The sequence below is a fragment of the Ambystoma mexicanum genome, chromosome 3p (genome assembly GCF_040938575.1).
Source record: "Ambystoma mexicanum isolate Mex_15411 chromosome 3p, UKY_AmexF1_1, whole genome shotgun sequence".
NCBI lineage: Eukaryota > Metazoa > Chordata > Amphibia > Caudata > Ambystomatidae > Ambystoma > Ambystoma mexicanum.
The window spans coordinates 524,659,090-524,681,388 of NC_090925.1; the positions used below are offsets into that span (position 1 = coordinate 524,659,090).

General features: G+C 43.4%; 1 protein-coding gene across 3 annotated transcripts in view; it reads left to right on the forward strand.

Moving 5' to 3' along the window:
* SNX21 (sorting nexin family member 21) overlaps window positions 1-22,299 on the forward strand; it is a 267,032-nt gene that overhangs the window by 79,903 nt on the left and 164,830 nt on the right. For 2 of the 3 annotated variants that reach the window (XM_069651228.1, XM_069651227.1), the window contains exon 1: window positions 17,051-17,207. The exons of the other annotated variant lie outside the window; for it this stretch is intronic. The gene's annotated coding sequence lies outside the window, so the exon portion shown is untranslated. Of the gene's footprint in view, window positions 1-17,050; window positions 17,208-22,299 lie in introns of those variants that run through there. 3 annotated transcript variants of the gene reach the window in all.

A 22,299-nucleotide genomic window follows, 5' to 3' on the forward strand; every position in this document is an offset into this window, starting at 1 on the left:
ATATTACGGCGCCTCTCACAGCTTACAGGATATCCGAGATCAAGGGCAATGGGTACCGGTCTTTGAGGGTGCATTGATTTAAGCCACGATAGTCGAGGCAAGGTCTGAGTTCCTTGGTGTCCTTCTTGGGAACAAAGAACAACGAAGCACCCGAAGCACCCGCTGGAGATTTTGAAGGTCTTATGGTGCCATTTTCAAGGTAGGTATTCAGGTATTCTCGGAGGGCCTTTTTCTCAGGTTCGGAAAGGAAGAACATTCTGCCGAAGGGAATCACTGCTGAGGGATCTGTATTTATGGAGCAGTCTTCAGGTCTGTGAGGAGGTAAAGCCTGGACTATGGCAGTTGAAAATACATCAGGATATCCCTGATAGGGCTCAGGGACTTGTATGATATTGGAAACCATGAGTAGTGTTTGCTGGTCTCTTGGTGGTTCTTTAGGGGGTGTCAAGGAGGGGTCCAGGAACAGACAGTGAGACATACAAAACTCTGAGCCTAGGAATAGTGATCCTGCTGTCCAATCGATATACGGATTGTGCTTCTGTAACCAGGGCATACCCAATACCATGGGGTAATAAGCTGACTTAATGATGTCGAATCTAATCCGCTCTTGGTGATGGTTTATAGAAAGCTGGATCTCTTTACTCTGCAGGCTTATAGGCCCTGAAGTGAGGGGTCTTCCGTCGATTGCTTCCACCGGCTGCATGGTGCTTCGTGTCTCGTATGGAATGTGATGACTAACAACCCAATCTTGACCAATGAATATTCCCATAGCTCCGCAGTCTACCAAGGCCAAAATGGAATAGGTCTTATTCTTGGAGGGCGATAGGAAGGCCTGCAGTATCACCAAATTGTTTTGTCCAGGAGAGTTCAAGGATGGAATTGATGTGGAGCAAACATCTCTCTCCCGAAGCTCTGCTCCATCTAGGATCGAGAGCTGGAGTTTCCCGAACGCCGAGGAAGGGCTAGAGGACATTCCCTAACCAAGTATTTATCTGAGGCACAATACATGCACAACCCCGTATGAATCCTTCTCATCCTTTCTTGCGGGGATATAGGTCCACAGAAGGCTCCTATCTGCATGGGTTCTGGTTCAGTGACTGAGCCTGGGTTTGTGTCCATCTTGGTGGTGCTCTCAAAGGACACTTTCAGAGGATTTCCTCTGGATTTCTTCTTCTCTGCCTTCCTTTCCTGGATACGAAAGTCTATTTGTATGGCAAGGTCCATTAGTGCCTGGAATGAGTTTGGGCGAGCCACTCTGGCCAACTCATCCTTAATCTCCTCATTCAGTCCTCTCCTGAAAAGGGTCAAACTCGCCTCAGGGGACCAATCAGCTTCCTTGGCTAATTGCTTGAATCGGGTTACAAAGGTGAGCATATCCTGGGATCCCTGCTGAAAGTCTAACATGCGTTCCTGGGCACTATAGACGTGCTCTGGGCGGTCAAACATGGTTTTAAGGGCCTGTATGAACCCATCATAGTCATCTAGGAGAGCATCGCCGGAATTAACGAGGGGCGTAGCCCAGGTTAAGGCATTTCCTGAAAGGTGAGAAATTATGAAACCCACCTTAGCCATGGGAGTCGAAAAGTAGTAGGGCTTAAAAGTAAAGTGGACCAAACATGAATCCAGGAATCCACGAAGGGTTTTTGCCGACCCATCGTATTTGTCAACTATGCCGCCCAGCAAGACACTTTCTTTTGTGGCAGGATCACGGGATAGAACTAATTGTTTGAGAGCGGCGTTTTCCGCCTTTAGATTCTGTACCTCGGTTGTTAGTTCTTGCATGTCACGCATCAGGTCCTGAACGGCCGCTTCCATGTCCATATCGAGTTCTTCTCACCTGAGTCCGATCTTTGCTGGATTTCTTGGTTGATGCCTTCTTGCGGACAGATCGGGTCTTGAATAAGGCTGCATGAGTCTCTTCCGACTCCAGCGTGCGTTCAAAGTTCCAGGATGCAACGATCCAGGAATCCGGGAAATTAAGAAGGTGCACTACTCAGCACATGAGTTCAGGAAGTAAGAAAGAAAGGAGAGGGACTAAGAATGGAGTTAGTAGGGACAGAATCAGGGAAGCAATACCGGGAGCTACGGAGCACACGTCTGGTCGCTACTTCGCAATAGCATTGAGATGCGCGCAGGGGCGTGGTCTATTAATAGAACACGCTACGTCCAACGTGTAGAGCGAGGAAGGTGTTTCACGCTGGACGGCCATGTTGGGAGTGCCAGGGAGTGCAAGCCCCGTTGAGACAAGGACCAGGAAGTCCAAAAGGGGCGTGTTCTGTAGGTCATGACAAGGTGGCTGGCCTGGTTCCATCCCCAAGTCACTAACTATAACATTGTTGCCATTTGTTCTTGCCCGTTGCTACCCACCCCTAGCGTACTAAACTGTGATTGGCTAGAGCGGACGTCCCCAGGCCTGGGATACGCAAAGGTTCTCAGCTCACTGTGTACCTCTTCAAGGTAACAAGAATGACTATGTGTCTGTACTGTAACTTGTGTGTACCACCTTAGCTCATGAGAGTGCTCTCCTGATCGGTGCAATACTTGTTGCATATTGTTGCATGTTTGTCGCTGTCTGTGTCTGGTAGCCTGGGACCAGTGCTTCTTTCTCACCGCTGCTCCCAGTCCATTGTCCCCTTCAGCCGCCCCACGTGTTCAGAGACCACGAATTTGAGCTGTGCAGCTCTGAATTATGAGGATTTGTTAGCCTATTCTGCAGCTGGTCCCTTTGTCGTCTGAGGATTGGAATGTTATCTGTATCTGTTGGCCTTGGCTGCAGGTCCTGTTTCACACGTCTTGCTCTCTGTGCAGCCAGAATCAGCTCAGTTTGTCTCTTGCACTGAGGCTCGAGGGCTGCTGTAATTTTCCTAAACCTTAAAATGCGGTTTCTACAGTATCCACGCTATACTACATTTCCATAGGTTAGTCAAACGTGGGTCTGTCAGGTCCCTTAGGTGCTCCTGCAGTTCCATAGGGTTATTCGCATGCAAGCATCTGCATGCTGTGCTCAGGATCTCTTGTCTCTTGTGGTTTCTGCATTGTTGTTTTGGCTAATGGCAAAAATAATAAAAGCGATGACAGTATGTATATGTATCTGTCTTCTAACTATAGAACTGTACGCTCGTGTTCTTCATGTATTCGAGTGTTGCGATCCCGAAGTGCGGATGTCATGTGTGCTTCTATTTGAACGCTGCTATGTCGTGATGTCTCTACCAACCTCATCAACATGGCTTCCTGGTGTCTAGTCCAAACTGTCCCTACAGGTATCCTTAATTACGACCTGTGGCTCTTCATTCACACATGGATAGGCCTGTATTTTCATTGGCCGGTAGGGCTGGCTGAGGGGATACTACTAGACATATTTGTCAATCATGTGTCCATTGGGGATTCGTCAGGGATATAATGGGTGATTGCAGTGTTTTCTGGCCTTCTTGCTTATCATGAATTTGGTAGGAGGGGGGGGGGGTAATAGGCTTCCCAATCCCTCTTCTGTTTCCACCTTTTCATATACTAATATATCATCCTGATATACCATACTGATATACCTCAGCCCCTTTCAAAATGGGACTCATAGGTATCTGAAATACAGCTGCTGCCGATTCCAGTCTAAAAGGCACCATGCAATATCTAAACACGCCAAAAAGTGTAATGACAGATGTGAGGTGTTTGGCTGGTATTTAACAACAAGGATGTTTTTGTTCAAGTCCCTAAGGTCCACACATTCCATTATTTTCCCTGTTTTCTTGAGCGCTACAATAACAGGGCTAACCTCCCACTCCATAGGTTCTTTTATTTGTTTGCCAAACAAATGTACCAGTTCCTTCCCCACATCAGCCTTCAAGATCAACAGAATGTTATGTGCCACTGGGCGAGCTCCTGCCTTCAGTATGATTCTATGTGAACTTCCTCTGAGGCAACCAATCGAAGAGGTGAGTACTTCAGGTACATTTCTCGCATGGCAGGTTGTTTGGCTTGTAGAAAAAAAGTTTGCAGTCGGAAAAAGCTTATCCCTTAGAAGACTAAAACGAACAGAAAACCAAGGTAAACTTACTTAGATCCTTATAAGTAGCCATTTATGTATTGGAAAGTTAACATATTTCCAAGCCATCTTTAACTAAACCTTAGTAATATGGAAAGACCTTCCATTTTTCTAAACAAGCCTCTCTATTCACCAGAAGTTATTAAGAATTACCAGCAGAGAGCTGACAACGTAAATTACCACAAAAAACGCACAGTAATTGCATCTATTCAACAATAAGTTAAACTAACTTGGACAAAGTGAACGCACCACACAAAGTGTGTGAGAAAGAACTAAATAGGGTGAGTCAAGTAACAACACATTATTGAATATTATCAAAAAATCTTTATTTAAACAACAATTGTAACAATGTTTTCTTTTCCCTTTTTTCTTTTCTCATAATAATGTCAATTAGAATAGGATTTGCACTCCTGATGAACCATTGTAACTATCAATGGGGAAACACGTGTCGAGTGGGAACAAAAATAATTGAGTGAGAAAATTGATATTATTCTTTGAGAATCTTTTGCTTATTGAACTTTTAAGTGTGAAGAAAACACTTGGACTGAATGGAACTTTACATGTGATGGTCACATGTGGAACTCAAAATAAAAAGTACTATAGAACAGAATTAATACATGGAAGATTTTTTCTTTCTTCTGAAATTGTTAATTGGATCTATAATTTGAAGACTCACCGCAACAAATTTAACCCTAAAGGTTGGCGCATTTGAGTAAAAAACTTTGATTTGTCATATCATTCTGTTTGGCTTGTAGGCTTTAGACGAGTTTGTCCTAACACAGGTTCTTCTTTTGTGGAATCCAGTTTGATGTTTATTATGTGTGTGTGATCTGCAGGCTGCAGGTTTGACTCCCGCAAGGTCAACTCAGCCTTTCATCCTGCTGAGGTTGATAAATGAGTACCAACACAGGTTGGGTGATATTGTATGTATATTTGTTCTATATGAAGTGCTTAAGCGTAAGTGCTATATAATAACACATCATTATCATTTGGCCTTGGAGGCCTGCTGGCATTCACAGTGATTCGTAATATGGGCCTATACGCACTTATATTAATGATACGTATGATGATCCATTCGTTTATGAAATGTATATCACTATACAGTGATATTGTAACCCTATTTTTCATAGTGTACTCAGAAACAATGCTAAGTGATGCCACTTCCTGTTTTGTCGTGGGGTGAAAGGTCGTGTTCTATTGCTTCCCGTGATGTCACTTCAGGGTGGGGTCAAATGAAATCACTTTCAGGGGTGTCATCAGATGTCAAGGGTGGTGTGATGTCACTTCCACTACCCCTGGCATTTTGGTGAAATGACGTCCCTGCATGTAGCCTCAAACACTCCAGGGTTTTGTATGTGAGATTTGTTCAGGCACACCTTGAGACGTGTTTTTCAAGATCTTTCCACTTCTCTACGATGATGATCGAATGGGGAGAGCAACTATTGACAATCACTGATGCAGGAATGCCCCCTATATGCACAACACGGTGTAGTGGGTGAGGTATAGAAACCATGAGAAGTAAAATGGATGATAGATATTTATTGATATATTATATGTATAACAAATGTAGGAAAGAAAGCCTGTATAAAGGCCCCACCGGCCACCAGCTCAAACTCCATCTGTTGTCCTTCCAACCTTGTTTGGATTCCATGGTGTAGATGTACGCATCACGGCATCCACGAGCCTAGAAACTTCACGAGCCGGTGTGTTGTGGAAACTGGGGAGAATGCTGGTTATACTGCACATCTCCCTTCCTTTGCCTCCTACTGACCAACAGATGTTTTCCCTAGAAGTTCTTCACACACTCTGTGCTCCTATACAAAGTCCTTCATGTAGTGGGGTCTGCGACTGACTCTTCCCCATCTTGACATGTGTGAAATATATGCTTTAGTCTTTGGCAAAGAAAAATGTGACATTGAAAAATGTGACATTCTTTTGTCTCTCACCACTCCCTTCACACTCCTTTCACTCCCTTCTGTATTCTCACCACAACCCGCATTTTTTCCATCTTGGGTGATGTGACCATTTGGTGCCTTTACACTTTGTGGTTTTATCACCCACACCCTTTCCATGTTCCAGACTCTTCCATCCTCAACTTTCACTGCATGTCTGAAAACTTCCACCACTCCCACAGGTTTTGACCACTTACATGGTCCATCTCTTAGAACGGGGGGGGGGAGTTTGATCCTTACCAATCCCCCCACTGTTGGAGATGTCCCCCTTTTACTACTATGTAGTGAACTGTCATGAGCCCGTTTGTTTTTAAACTAGGTGTTCCTAATATTCTCACATACAGTTCCAAAATCCTTTTTTACAGTGCTTACTCTCTCCATCCAAGGTGGTGTTAATTTTGTGTTTGCTTTCCATTCTCTACTTAATTCAAATGGAGATAACCCCGTCGTACAATGCGGAGTGAAACGGTGGGCTGCAATTTTTTCTCTAACCGCTTCCTCCCATTTTAATCCATTTGCCCAAGCTCATTGAATGGCGTCCTTGAGTACTTTGTTGAAACGCTCAACCACTCCATTCGTCTGAGGGTGGTAAATGGCACTTCTTTTGTGCACAATAGAATTCTTCACACAGAAATTTAGCATTTCTCTTGAATGGAAATGAACACCATTGTCAGTCATGATACTCTTTGGAAATTCTTCTCTTGCACAAATTTCAGACAAAAATTCGGTAACTATTTTCACAGTCATACACAGTCTAATCAAAACCTCCACCCACCTGGTCAATAGATCAATGACTACTAAAAAAAACTGTTTTTTGACATCAATATAAATTGGGCCTAGCATATCCATGGCGAGTTCATCCCAGACTTTCCCGGGAATTTCCGTCACCACCATAGGATATTTCGCACTCATGCATACTATCACTTTCATTACAAAGGATACAATCTCGGATGAATCTCTCAATTTGCAGGTCACATCCTGGCCACCAAAAGTCGTCACGTATCCTTTGTTTAGTTTTCACAATCCCTTGATGGCCTTTGTGACCAAATTAGATAATTCTTTGATGCAATCCTGCAGGCGGAATGATTCTGTCACCTCTCATGACTCTGTCATTCTCCACATTTAGTTTGCTAGATATTCTCCAATAATCTATAAAACCAAGTTCTTCAAATCTTGTCTTCCTCAGGGAACATTGACTTTGGATTATTTGTTTCAACCGCACCATCAAAATATCTTGTTCTTCCGCTTCTTCCCATTCCTTCTTTGATATGGACAAGGTTTCTATGTTCAGAACAACTTCTGAATTGGTCTCATTTCCATTGTCTCTTTCAGAAATGTTGGTGAGACGCGACAAACAGTCAGCAGTTAGGTTTTTTATGCCTGGTACATATCACACCGTGCAATTATACTCCCGTAAGAGTATCACCCATCTCCTTATTCGATTAGCGACTTTATCCAAACCTTTACTCATGATAACGTGAATTAGTGGTTTGTGGTCGGTGCTGAATTCTACTTCCACACGCCAAATAAAGCTTCTGAACTTCTCTGCTGCCCATTTGATGGCCAAGGTCTCTTTTTCTATAGCAGCATACGATTTCTCAGCGTCTTTTAATAGTCTTGATATGAAAGCAATCAAAATCTCCTTTCCATCAACCTCTTGAGTGCTGACCGCTCCCAAACCTAAATTACTGGCGTCCGTAGTAATTATAGTTTTCCTGTCACTTCTGACATTTTTTAATGCTAGTGCTTTGATTAGCGCCAATTTGATCAACTCAAATTCTTTATCACTTTCAGTATTCCATTCGAACATCTTTTTTTTTTAAAGTTCACGTAGTGGAACAGTGTGGAGGCGAAATCACGTATGAATTTCGAATAGTACTCCGCCATCCCAATGAAAGTGCGCACTTCTTCTTTAAATTTTGGTTTGGGCATGTTTTTCATAGCATCAGCTAACTGCTTTTTTGGTCGTATTCTTTCGGCTGAAATTGTGTACCCAAGATATTCAATTTCAGGATGCTTTATGTTGCATTTGTCTCTACTCAGAGTCATGCCTGCTTCATACAACTTTTTGCAAACATATCGCAGTCTTTCATCATGTAATCTCTGGTCAATGGCATGCACTAAAATGTCATCCTGAAAGCAAATGATGCCTTGATCTCCTTCAAAAAGTTTGTACATGATTTTTTGAAAAACTGATGCAGCGGATACTAACCCAAAAGGTAGTCTATTGTATTGATATAATCCATTAGTTGTGATGAACGCTGTCATCTTCCTGGAGTTCTTATGCAACTTCACTTGGTGATATGCTGAAGTTAGATCAAGAGTGGAAAAATATTTCGATGGACCTATTGTGGAAACAAATTCTTGGATTTTGGAAGTGGGTGTCTTTCGGGAATGACGCACTTATTAAGTTCACGCATGTCCACACATATTCTCAGCTTGCCAGATTTCTTCCTGAGGACAACTAACGGTGAAACCCAATCACTCGCATCTATACTCTCTATGATACCTTGGTCTTCCAAGGTTTTGATTTCCTTCCTTACTTCATCCCTCATAGATAGCGGAATGGTGCGTAATTTTTGTGCTACGGGGACATAACAAAGTTTCATCTTGATTTCATGTGCAAATCCACGAATACATCCAATTTCATTTCTGAAAACTCCTTCCATCACTTTATCAATCTCTTTAGATTCAATTGTTGCAGTTTCTATTGATAGTTTGGGTTGTTACCAACAACCTCATATCCAAAGACTATAAAACTGACCCATGCATATGGTTGGACCACTACAGTGTGACCCTCCATATCTCCCCCCCTTCTCAAAAACCCAAACTTCCCAACTTCCTTGTAAAAAAAATCACTGCAGCATTATAAAAACATCAGCAAAGAGCATCTGATGCAATGTCTAGATACATTCGAAATACAGGGAAATAACGAAGACACATGCTAGGCCACTCTATCCAACTTATTTAGCCACCTACAGGCCCTAGTGTAACTAGAAGCTTCACTACTAACTAAAACCTCTAGGCCTAAGGACAAAAAACAAGAGTGGTTCACAGAGGAACTCCTCGAACAGAAAAAACTCAAAAGAAAAAGGGAAAATGAGGGGAGAAAAGAACCCACGCCGGACAAGAAAGCACTCTGGAAAATCAGTGAGAAAACCTACAAAGAAATGATAATTGAAGCAAAAAAGAACTACTATGACAAACAGATTTCAGTGGCAGCCAACTCCAACAGCAAACTCTTCAATATATTGAAATCTATTGATAAACCAAAAGGCATCACCCCCACATTCTCGCACACCCAAGAAGAATGTGTGCAACTCAGATAGCATTTTTTAACAAAATCGATAAGGCCAGGGATATTATAGCCAAATCCCAAGCGGCAACCAAGGCACCGACTCAAGACTTACCAGAGGAACTTACTCACCAGGCGACACAATTTAGGTTCAAGCCCATTACTGCCAATGACATGATAAAAGCCCTGGCATCCATGAAACCCACCACTTGTGCTGAAAACATACTCCGGGCCAGCATCATCTTAGACCACCCTGACATCTTTACACCAGCCTTAACTAAAGTGATAAACACATCTTTTCACGATCAAATCGTGCCTAAAAGTATAAAAAGGGTAACAGTCACTCCCCTTGTTAAAAAACCTAATCTAGTCCAAAGGGACCCAAGCTATCTAAGGCCCATAATCAACTGCAACTTTATACTTAAATTCATGGATAAGATTGCCACCACACAGCTCCAAGAACACGTAGAAAGCTCAGACCTCCTCCACCACCAACAGTCTGGTTTGCGACCAGCGGATAGCAGAGAAACGGGTATGCTGGATCTACAAACTAAGATGCAACAACATCATTGATCAGGGGAAAGCTGGCTTGCTCGTACTCTTGGACCTGAGCGCTGTCTTCGACCTATTACATCACAACCTACTCAAGACAGCTCTAAAAAAAAACAGCAAACTGCCCAGATGAAGCAATAAGCTGGATCATGTCTTCCCTACAAAACATCTAGAGTTCATTGGGGAAATCTATTCTCAATAGAAAAAGAAATCACCTGTGGAGTACCACAGGGCGCCAGCATGTCCCCACTCCTGTTTAATCTATACCTTAGGTTTCTCTGTATAGTCCTCAATAACATCAACACGTTCTTTACCAATTAAGCTGACGACACTCAGCTGGTAATTGAACTAAGTGGAGACCATCAAAAGGACAACAAAAAGCTAAGCCTGTTTTATAAAGCGGTAGAGCAATGGATGGACCAAATTTGGATGTGCTTAAATGGCAAAAAAACAGAGCTTATGGTCTTTGGCTCCAATCTAGTCAGATCTAAGCTCCATCCTGCGTACAACACCTTCACCATCAAAAATACCCAAATCAAGGTCCTAAACAAAGTGCAAACCCTGGGGATGATGCTAGAAGCATCCCTGGGATCAGATGCCCAAACCCTTTACGTAAATAAAACGTGCTCATACCACCTCCGCTTACTAAAAGCCATAAGACCCTACTTATCTGAGGAAAACAGTGCCACGGTCGCAAGAGCTACCATCTTATCTCGCCTAGACTGTGGCAATCCTCTAATTCTAGGATCTAACAAAAATTGCTACCACAGCTGCCAAGTTCTGCAAAACAATGCAGTGAGAATCATTAAGCAAAAAAACAGGAATCAGCACATCAGTGAAAACAGGAAAGAACTTCACTGGCTAAAAATTGACGAGAGAGTCCAATTTAAATCCCTCACGCTCACGCATAGATGTATTTTTGGCAAAGCCCCTGCATACCTGAAAGCTAAAATCATTCCATACAAACCTGCCAGAGAGCTAAGATCAGGCGAACAAGGACTGATTGTGGTAGCTCCTTTCAGACTTAAAAACGGGGCAGGTAAATCCTTCCCTACAACTGCCGCAGGTCTCTGGAACAACCTCCCTGGCCAGTTAAGGATGGAAGCCAATTACCAACGCTTTCGCAAACAACTGAAAACCCACATCTTTAAGTAATATATATAATACAACCTGCCCACCTATCTATGCAGCTCTATTGTCTCGTGCTACGTGTTTTTTGTTTATCTTTTGTCTTTCGTGTTCTTGTCTCTGCGCCCCGAAGCTCGAGAGCTACCGGAGCAATACAAATAAATAAATAAATGAATAAATAGTACAGACTCGTTAGCACTGGCAGCTAACTTCACCTTGAGTTTGCTTTGATGCAACTCAATAAAGGTGTTCTCCCTGCTTTTGTGATGTATTTTTTCCCGTTTACCTTCCTGTCCTTGAATTTTAACGTGCCCCAGAACCACCCAATGATGTCTATTTGTACTCCTCCATAGGCCCTGGTGTTTATATCTGGTTCATGTAGGTATTCATGTTTGTTCTTGTCCCACAAGTTCTGTGGTACAAGAGTGTACTTGGCGCCAGAATCTATCATCATGTGCATGTCAATTCCATTCAGAGATACTGTGGCTTTGGGACTTTCCATTTCGTCCTCGTCCTCATCATCTGTTATAATAAATACACATTCTTCTCCATCTTCATCACTGTAATTGCCATCCCTTATCCAGTTAGTCGAGGTATTTTGAAGTCTGCAACATTTGGCGTAATGTCCCTTACCTTTGCATTTACTACAAATTATTTTGAGAGCAGGGCAATACGGGTTATCTGCCCAATGATCTATGCCATCACACCTGAAACACCTGCCAGTGTTCTTTCTCTTTGGGCCGTTTCTTTGTCTGCATGGACTTCTTCTCCTTGAGTTTATATTTTGTACTCTGGAAGACATCTTACTTTTCCTGTCTTCATTCCATAATGGCCTGCGTATTCTCCCGGGCATGCTCTGCCTACCTGCTACTTCTGCCACTTGGGCTATTGTTTCATTATTATTACTTGCGTTTGTTGTTGTGCCATTGGTTTTCAGGATTTCATGCTTAATCTCAACTGTCTGGACTCTAGTTCTTTAACACATTTCCATGTTTGCTCAACTTCCTTGGCCACACGTAGGACAGTGTCCAAAGGTGGATCATCCCCGGACCACAACCTTTCCCTCACTTTACTACTTCTGCACTCCAACATAAACTGATCTCTCAGTCTTTCATCCAACTGCTCATTGAAAGTGCATGTTTTAGCCAATTTCCTTAATTCGGTTATGTATTGTTCAACACTTTCTCCTTCTTCCTGCACTCTCTTCCCGAACTTGTAACATTCCAAGATAGTGCTTAGCTTTTTTTCATAGTGCTTACTTATTTTCTTTATGCTGCGTTCCTATTCATTCAGGTCAACATCTTCGTTGGCAGGTAGTTCTGGTAGGTCTTCAAATTTTTCTTGCCCAGCTGGGCCAAGACAGTGTAATAGTAGTGATGTTTTCTTCTCTATGCTGCAATTTTGGCCACAGACAACGCCCGCATAGTGCTCAAAACACTTAATCCATCTTCTCTGTGGTGTCGCTGGTTCACCAACTTCTGGTAGGAAAAACATGCGTGGGGCACACTATTGAAAATCATGCTTGGTTGCGTGTGGAACTCTTATTGGCAATTATGGTGTGTTGAAATATCACTTTATATTTAAAAGTAGTGTTTATGGAGACAATTCAAAGCGTTCGTGGAAGAATAGAAAATATGGTCTGCTTCTGTGCATATAAATTCTTTGTTGTGCAGGTACAATTGGCAGTGGTGTGGTACTATCTAAGTACTTGTACTGCAGTAGGTATGTTGTTGTGCTATGTATTTTTGCTTATAACATTTCCACTCTGCAGGTTTAGTTGTAGATATAAAGTTCGTTGAAATTCGGTACTGTCCTTTAGGTTTTAGAGCGTGTCACTTTAAATTTCCCCGAAGCTCTCGGTGTGTACTGCACATGAGCAAAGGCAAGTGTAATTAAATCGCCTTATGACTAAGGCGTGTAACGGACCAGCATCTACCAGCATATTAACTTAATGGCTGCAAGCGTGCGAGTACCTGTGTTGAGTCGCCGTTCCTTGAAGAGGAGGGGCTAGATGGCGGCAGGGAGCGGAGCAGCAGCAGCTGATTCCACAGAGCTGCTGGGCCGCTGCAACGCTGCGAGGTGAGCTGGTTTAGAGAGGGCGGTGGGGCTCGGGATTAATCCTCATCGCCACTTGTAGTGGGGGAGGTATAGAAACCATGAGAAGTAAAATGGGCTGATAGATATTTATTGATATATTATACGTATAACAAATGTAGGAAAGAAAGCCTGTATAAAGGCCCCACCGGCCACCAGCTCAAACTCCATCTGTTGTCCTTCCAACCTCGTTCGGATTCCGTGATGTAGATGTACGCATCACGGCATCCACGAGCCTAGAAACCTCATGAGCCGGTGTCCCGTGGAAACTGGTCAGAATGCTGTGGCTACTGCACAGGCGTGTGCACCTAATTTTCAGCAATTCATTGTTCTGATCATCATTACACGTTCTTTGTCAGATTTACCCCCGTCTTGCACATACGCAATTTTCTTTTTCCTGTGACAAACCTCTACGAAGTGACCCCTGAAGCCACAATTGGAACATCTTTGATTTATCACTGGACAGAATCAAGAAACTGGCATTGTGATCAATTCTACCACGTCTGAAAGACGTGCCTTTGTATCTGGTCCATGTATCTTAATTCATTTCTCTTGTCTGTTTTTCCAGATGCTTGGGGCACTTTCATACTCTCTCCTGAATTCATAATGTTTTCCTCCTTCAGCTTTTGTTTACTTGTTGATGAGGTTGATTTGAGAGGTTCCTTTGCCTCTTCCTTCTTGTCGCCGATAGTCTTCACGCACAATTCTGTATGCTACACTTTTTAGTACAGATAAGGAGATTTGGCTCTTTAGGAGGGGCACACAGCTTGTAGGTTTTGTTTGGTTATTTGCCCTCCTATGGCCATGCTAATCCCTATGGCCATTCCAACCCAGCCCCTTCCGTCTCAAAATGCCTTCTCATGGGAACTTTTTCAGTTTGCTTTAATCAAGCGCTTTCAAAAACTATTCAGTTGTATAAGCGCCTAACAAATGCTCAATAAAATAAAATAAGCCTTACCATCAAACTTTGCATTCTAGTGCCTGTCAGTGTTTTTTCAAAGCAGTCTACTGAGAGTTGACTTGATTGGAACTCTAAACCCGCTACTGGTGTGATAAAAATGTCTTAACCAGGTCTGCCATCAGCCACTCGATTTATAAGCAATAGGCATGTCCTTCACTGAGGTCAGTTATTACCACTATGGCAATGCCTGGCAAGCACCTTTCCCATGCCTACTAAAAAGGCCAAACTGTTGCCATTGCCAATGCTTGTTTAGCAATAGCTGGCATACATCCAAAGGTGCTCCTGGATCATGGTTTTAGTATGTATTATTATTTGATCTCTAATGGGGTCATCTGTGGTCATGCCTGCACCAGACTTAAAGGAAATGAAAATACAAAGAGCTGTAACATATACCTCTGTACTTTCTCCTAGTTTCCGTCTCCTTGAATAAAAGTTAAACCTGTTAATTGCCACATTCATTTTTGGTGAACAGTAAGAATCCAGTTTTTACAAGGCTAATTCATAAACACTTGTGTCTGCTGCATCTGCCGTAACCAATGGGGGTATTTCTTTGATCTTCCTTTGACCCTCAAGAGCTAAAGGCATGGAAGAGGAGGGTTTTCTATTTTTATCAGTCAGCTCTACCTGATCCACTGCGTCGAGGCAATGTTTCCTGTACTCCTTCCCTCTATCAGAGATACAACACTACACACTTCTGAGCGAAGCAGGCACTCAATCACTGAGCCCCACAAGGCAGTGGTGTCTTAGCACTATTGGAAGGGGTGGGGAGGTGACTCCAGCTCACCTGAGGTGGAGGCACCCAGTCCACCTGTGTGCTTTATTTTTACCCCAGGGACTGTGCTGCCTGCCTTTGAGCAGGGGCGAGTCTCGTGCTATGCCTTTTTGTTGAGCACTCTGGGCACTGCAACAAGCGTAGGGCTTGTAATGGGTAATGAGAGGCCAGCGGGGCGTCAGAAGCCTGGCCCTGCTAAATTTAGGGGTAGGGTTTGCTGGGAGCATGACATTCTTTTTTGTTTTACCTTTGATGCACAGTAAAGTATCTTTGTAACATGTCTAGGCTGGATTACATTAGTAATGCCAGTCTGCATATACTTTTTTGCTGTGGCATAGCCTTTTTTACTTGCCATCAAGGGCAAAGGAGAAATGATAAGTGTTATTACCAGGATAAATTGGCATACATTAGTAGTGTCAGTCTGTTTTTACTTTCTTAATGTGGCGTGTCATTTTTTATTTGGCATCCAGGGTATAGCAAACATGATATGTGTTATTACGTGGCTAGTCTGGCTTACATTGGTGGTGTCAGTGTGCATTTACTTTCTTACTGTGGCTTGGCATTTGTTACTTTTTACTTGTCAACCTGAGTAAAGGAAATACGATGAATGCTATGATGTGACTAGACTGGCTTACATTGATGGCTCCAGTCTGGTCATATATTCTTTGTGTGTCAAGGAATTTTTGTACTGGGCATCAAGAGTAAACGCTAATGTAAGTGTGATTAAGTGGTTCACTGGCCTATGTTGGTATAGTCAGTCTGGACGTACTGTCTGTAGCATTGTATTCAATGTTTACTGGCTGAGGGTCCTTCTATGGCAATACTGTTATATATCGGAGCAGCCTGCATATAATTGTATGGACACAGCCAGCTGGAACATGTTTTACATACTGGGATATACTGGGGGCTAAGGCATTATGAAAATGCATTGGAAAATAGTCCTGTGCACTGATGATGACTTCTATCCTTTGGGTTTTCCATGTGCTACCATACAAAACCGATTACAAACTGTGTGGCTTTTTACGCAATTTTTCGCAGAAAGTACAGTAATATACACCATTTTAACCTATTATTTAAATTTTAAAAAAATGTTCTCGCGGAGAACCACTTCGAGGTCCCCTTTTTTGGTTTGGGCTCCAATTCAAAAATTCACAAGGCTCAATGCCACACGGTGGTCTGAAGCTGAGCTAGGAAGAAACCCAAAAGCAATAGTGCTCAACATTGTGTGTATCCCATGAGGTGAAAACAGCACATTTTGTTTTGGGTGATGAGAGCCCATTCAAGTATATGAGCGAGTAAAGGGCTTGGAGGGTGAGTAAACTGATGTTATGAACGATGAAACCCTCTAAAAGCAGAGCTCTCAAGTTTGATGTGGCCATGAGCGAGAAGGCCATCTAGTCCTGTAACATACTTGCCAACTCTACTGATTTAGGCAGTAGGCTATTGCTTTTTGAACAGTCCTACCGCCTACAGATTTGGGTGACAGATCCTACTGCTTTTTACAGTGGCAAGTAATTTATGTGATTCTAAGGCAGGCTCCAGGACAGAGCACATTAATTAGTCTGTCTATACGTTGGACTCGTAGGTGATTACTTTGATTGCACTCAGACCAATCCACTGACCTCACAGCTGCATGCACTCTTGCCTGGACAACCCTTAGGTGAACCAGCAGTGAAAGCAAGTGGTAGAGTGTAACGCCATCACACAGCATCTGCCGACAATTTGGTGATCACATTCAGAATTATGAATTTTTACATTTCAACATCTTTCCATGTTGTGCTATTTGTATTTTTTGTATTTTTCTGTGATGTCATTGTTATGGGAATTATTATTTTTCAAACTTGAAAAATCCTACATCTTTTTGGTCACAGAATGTTGGCAAGTATGCTGTAATTTCGCCATTGGGTTCTGGGACTTGCCGTTTTTTCTTTCATTTGAATATTAGGAGAACTACACATTCCAGAATTCCAAGCAAAAAGAGGATTGGGTGGCCCTTGTGTACATGGGAAACTTGAGAGCTCTGCAAAACAAGCGTGTGAGTTAAGGGGAATACATTACGTTGAGATAAGCGGACAAAAACTGGACTGGCGACCTATGAATATCAGAAGCGACTTTGGGCTGGTCCAAAGTCCAAAGTCACAAGTCACCGATAATAAGCAGGCAGGAACTGGCAACATTGTATCACTAGCTCTAGTCTGTGCCTCAAACGTACATAGCCCGAACGTAACGTGCAACACACGCAATGACGATGGGGCGAAAGCCTTGCTAGGGTCCGTTCCTCGAATGGGAAGTAGACACTGCCCTTTGGGACAGGATGGTGCGGGTCTTATCCGCACCTTATATGGCCCCTAAATTCGCCCACCGGTTAATGGACGGTTGTTTACTGCTCCGTTGGTGCAACTAAAAGACAAGCGCAGGTGCGTTTTTTTTTTTTTACCGTTATTACCGTGTGTCCAATTTTTGTGTTCGTCTTATTTAAATGGACCGCAGAGGCGGGTTTGGTTGATTAATGAAAATTGGGACAGCGTGGCTCCTTTCCCTGAAACAGTAATGTTCATGTTGTGCTGGGAATCGTAATGATGTTTATTTTTATCTGTGATCGGGTACTTTAGTCAAATTGCTTCGGTGGATCGTGTCCCAGACTACAAGTACCAGAATGCATTATTGTTCACGAAGAGCCCAATGCTGTATATCTGTGGCCCGATGACATGTAGTCCGCTGTACTTATACAACTGAAACAGTATTCGGCAATACGTACATGTGAAAGGACACTGGGTGACTTTTACCTTTTTGTTTTAAAAATTTTATTTTTCGCCTCTAAACGCATGTATTGTCTTTGGTGTGTTTCGAATCAAAGTATAAATTGTATTCATAAACTGACACCTACGTGATGCTAAATTTAATCCGTCTGTACACAAGGTGGAGTTTTCTTTATCCGTGCTGACTCGGAAGTCGTGGGATTTTTATCTGTTTTAAGTTCTGCTCATGTTTACATTTTGGCTTTCTTTTATTCCCACAGCACAAACCGGTCTTAAAACAAATTTTGACTAAGTCAGTAGGCCGGCATTGTTATAGGTGTGAGTGAGTGGTTTAACATGGTTGTTTTATTGGATAGATGAGTTTGTAAATATCGTTTTATGAGTGGATTGATACGTGAATGAATGCTTGGTTACATGAAAATGGGTGGTTGTGCGGATGGATGAGTGGGTGAATTTCCTGTGGATGAATGTGGGTGGGCGGCTGGGTGAATACATGGAGAGTACCGAGTACGTGAATATGGTTGGATAGAAAGGTGAGTGAATGAACGACTGAGTGACTATGCTTGTACAGGTGTCTGGATGTATCAGTGAGTGAAATATAGACGTATTTATTTTGATTGATTTATTTGTACATTTATAGTAGCGCGCATAGCCCACAGGCATCCAGACGCTAGTTGAAACACAGACATAAATCCGATCAGTAGGGGACGGGAGGAGGGAGTCAGTTGAATAAGAGGGGTTTCTGAAGATGTTGTAGGACAGGTCTCCCCGTAGGTGTGGGAGAAGCTTATTGTACAAGAATGGAGCCAGGACAGGGAAGCTAGAGCACCTGCTTTGTCTTGTTTGATTCATGGTGTGACAAGGCGGTGGCTGTAGACAGTTCTGGTCGTTGTTGCTGAAGCATGTTTTTTCAGGTTGTCGGCTAGGTAACCTGGGGCATCGTTCCAGAGACAGTGGTGAGTAAGAGGGAATTTTTAATGTGATTCTATCCTTAACAGGGAGCCAGTGGGCTGTTTTTCTGGGAGGTATTTGGACTTTCCATCGAAAATGTATTCATCAGATTCGTTTTCATCAAATTTTATTCATTGAAACTACTTTCCATCGAAATGCATGTTCATTAAATAAAATTGGATGGATTTTTTTTCGGTTTAGGGTTAAGATTAGGGCAAGGGTTAGAATTTGGGTTTGCGTTAGGGTTTGGGCTAGGGGGGGGTGCCCAGGTGCCCTTGATGGTTGGGTTAAATAATACACACTAAAACATTACATGAAGCTGGCCAGTACCGAAATACTTTAAAGTTTTCAGCACTGGACAGCTCCATGAAACGTTTTAACTTGTAAAATAAATGCATGGAAATGCTATATTTTACATTTAAAATATATTCGATGGACAAGTTTCGATGGATATGTACTATTACATGTAAAAGATAGCAATTTGATGCATTTATATTCGATGATGCATTTCCTTCGATGGATTTCCTTTTCGATGTAATGTTTTCATTGAAAAGACCATAGACCTTTCTGGCATCTGAGATCTGGTCATGTTTGCCAAGGGCGGCTCTGAGCACGTTTTTCTGGGTTGTTTGTAGTTTGCAAAGATTTTTTTCAGAGGTGCTGCAAAGCAGAGTTGCAGTTTTGAGCATATGAGAGCATGTGCGACTTCCAGACGGTTTATGGTAGTGATGCTTGCGTTGATAAGTTTAATCGCTTAGCCTGCTATCGAGGCAGTATGATTGAGGTGGCGTGACATGGAGAGAGAAGAGTCAATGTAGACCCCAAAGGTCTTAACCGACAGGCCGACAGAGATGTTATGACCATCGATGATGAAGGAAGTGTATTCCTGGGGGAGATTCTTCAGACGCGTCGGGGGCCCGACAAGGAGAATCACAGTTTTATTGTCTGTCAGGCAGAGGCTGAGTGCCGCCATCCAGGATTGGATGGTTTCGTAGATTTCCTTGATCCAGGTGGTGTCTTTCCGATGGTCGCCAGAGAGGGGGGGGGTGAGGATTTGTGTATCGTCTGCCTAGTTAGTGTACAGTATTCCCAGGGTGTCAAGGAGGTGGAATAGTGGTTTATTGCAGACATAATGGTTTGGTGTAGACATTGTACAGCATGGGTGATACACAGGTGCCTTGGGGGACCCCTGCAAGAGTTGGGTGTTGATGTGGCGGAAGCTTTGTCTGAGAATACTCTGGAGGATCTGTTTGACAGAAAGGAGGCAATGCAGTTGATGGCTTCAGTGGGCCGCAGAGGTGAGGGCTTTACACAGGATCTCATGGTCAACAAGGTTGAATGCCTCGGAGAGGTCGTGAAGGAGGAGCAGCCATAAGGAGCCCCTATCGATGGCGAGATTAAGCTGTTACTGTCCTCTGTTTAGGGTGGGAGCCTAGGATGTGGTATTGCTTTAGGAATGTCTATTTGTATGTAGGCGACTCTGTCCATGATTTTGAGAAAGAAAGGGGACTGTGGATGGGGCGATAGTTGGTGGGGATAGCTGGGTCGAGGGTGGGTTTTTTCAGGAGCATTTCAATCCAGGGTTCCTTTAGTGCAAGAAGGATGGAGCAAGATGAGAAGGAAGAGTTGATGAGGGGGAGTAGGCCCTCTGCACAGTCTTTGACCAGGGAGGCAGAGAGTGCATCGATATGGTTTAAGTCCATCAATGATGTTTGCGAGGTTGGTGTTGCTGGTGGGTTGAAACTTGAATGGTGGGAGGAATGTGGTGGGGGAGGCAGTGTGCGATGGTGTGTTAAAGAGCGAAGATGGGCCTGAAGGAGGCACAACCTAAGCGTCTGAGTGCAGGGGTAAAGAGGGGCCACCTGTGTGCACGGGCGGGGCGATACTGTGGGTGTCAATGGAGGGAGACTGAGGTGGGTTGGCTTTGCGGCTGGATGCCAGCATGAGGCAAAGGGGGCAAGTACCATTGAAGGAGGGAACCGCGCAAAGGTGTTTTGCAAATGTGTGTGCTGTTGTGGTGGTGTAACACAGGATAAGGCCTTAGTGGAGAGATAGTGCCGTTAACATTGGGGCAATTGGTGCTATAGGTAATACACAGAACAGTGCCATACGCATGGGAAGATGCTGTAGGCTTACTTTTAAGTGATGTGATCCCAATTTGGATGCCCGACCGATCCGGGGTCTGCAACTCTTGCGGAGAGCAGAAGAGCTCTGGTAGCCTTGGGTCACAGCCTTCGATTGCGGCCGGCTTCGCCTTCCGGCTTGCTGGGTGCAGGCCCATAGGTGGAGGCCACGGCCAATCAGCATGTTGTTGAAGCTCTGGTACCTTGGTGAGGAGGCTCCTCACTTCAGCGGTGGCCATCTTGGCAGGGACTACAGTTGCATTAGGCATGGCATTATCTGGTGATTGTACTGTCATGGATGATGTCTGTGGATGGATGAGTGGTTGAAAATATTGGGTGAGTGGGCGAATATGAGTGGGTGAATATTATTGGCTGATAACTGAGTGGATAAATGGAGTGTGAGTAAATATGGTGGGGTGGATGGATTAGACACAAATGGGTGGTTAATTATGGTTTTGGTGGTTGAACATGTGGGTGAATAGCCTATGAATGGATGACTAGCTGAATGGTAGGAGAATGTATATGAGTTGATAGTTGAGTGGATGTATACTTTGGATTACTTGGTGAATGTCTGGATGAGTGGGTGAACCTGCTTGAGTGGATGAGTAGATTAAAACAGATGTGTGCATTTATGGATGGATGAGTCTGCAAATATTCTATGGGAGGATGGATGTGTGAATGGATGAGTGGGTGGGTGAATATGGTTTGGAGAGTAGATGGATACGTGTATGAATAAGGTAGGGTGGAAGGATGAATGGGTGAATACAGTTGAATGACTAGCTGGGTGTGAGGATGAATATGCTTTAGTTAGTGGGTGAATCAATGTGTATAGGTGAATATGGTTGCATGCAATGCATTAAGTGGGATGCAAAACAAAGGGGGGTGGGGGAATCTGTAAAGGGTGTGTAACCAAAGTAGGCTAGGCCTAAAAGGAGGGTCAGGTGGATTAGGCACAGTCCACCTGCCCCAAAAGATAAACTGTGAGACCCTGCAAACATGTGTTTGTGGGGCACCTCAAATTGCCATAGGTGGTATTGTTTGCATCCAGTCTGCCTACTGCAAATAAAGCGCTCTCTGACTCAATTTCTAAACAAATTACTGTCTGCTCTCATGCTAGATTACTTTTTTGTTTTTCTGTGCAGGGACCAATACACTGTCTGGTGATAATCTGCAACCATTAACTCCCCCCCCCTTTCTTTGCTTTATCTAGGAGTTTGCCACAGAATGAAGCTAAGGTGGATCTGATGCTATGCCCATATTCCCTCGGGAGGCGCCAGCTTTCTCAAACTAAAGGCCGTGTCACTTTCCATGTGCTTTTGCTGGGCAAAAATAGATCCCTTTTAAAAGGTGTTAACTTATCACTGACATGTTTTACCTTGCTTTCAGCTCATTGGTGTGGCGCAGCGAATATACTTGAGGAAAATTCACCCTCAAACATAACATTGTGGTGTCCATTGGGAAACCTCTCTGTTAAAATCGAAGCGCCACACAGCTTCCTCAGATGGTTGTAGTGAGAAGGGGGCCCTCAAACAGTGTTTTAAAATGCGTCCCCACACATCAGCTAGCCTACAATTACATATGAGAAAGGGGAGGGGGACAAATGGCACAATTGTAGTTGTGGCTGCTTTGCATACAATCGAAGAGCATTTTAGTAATGTAAGAATGACCACACATTT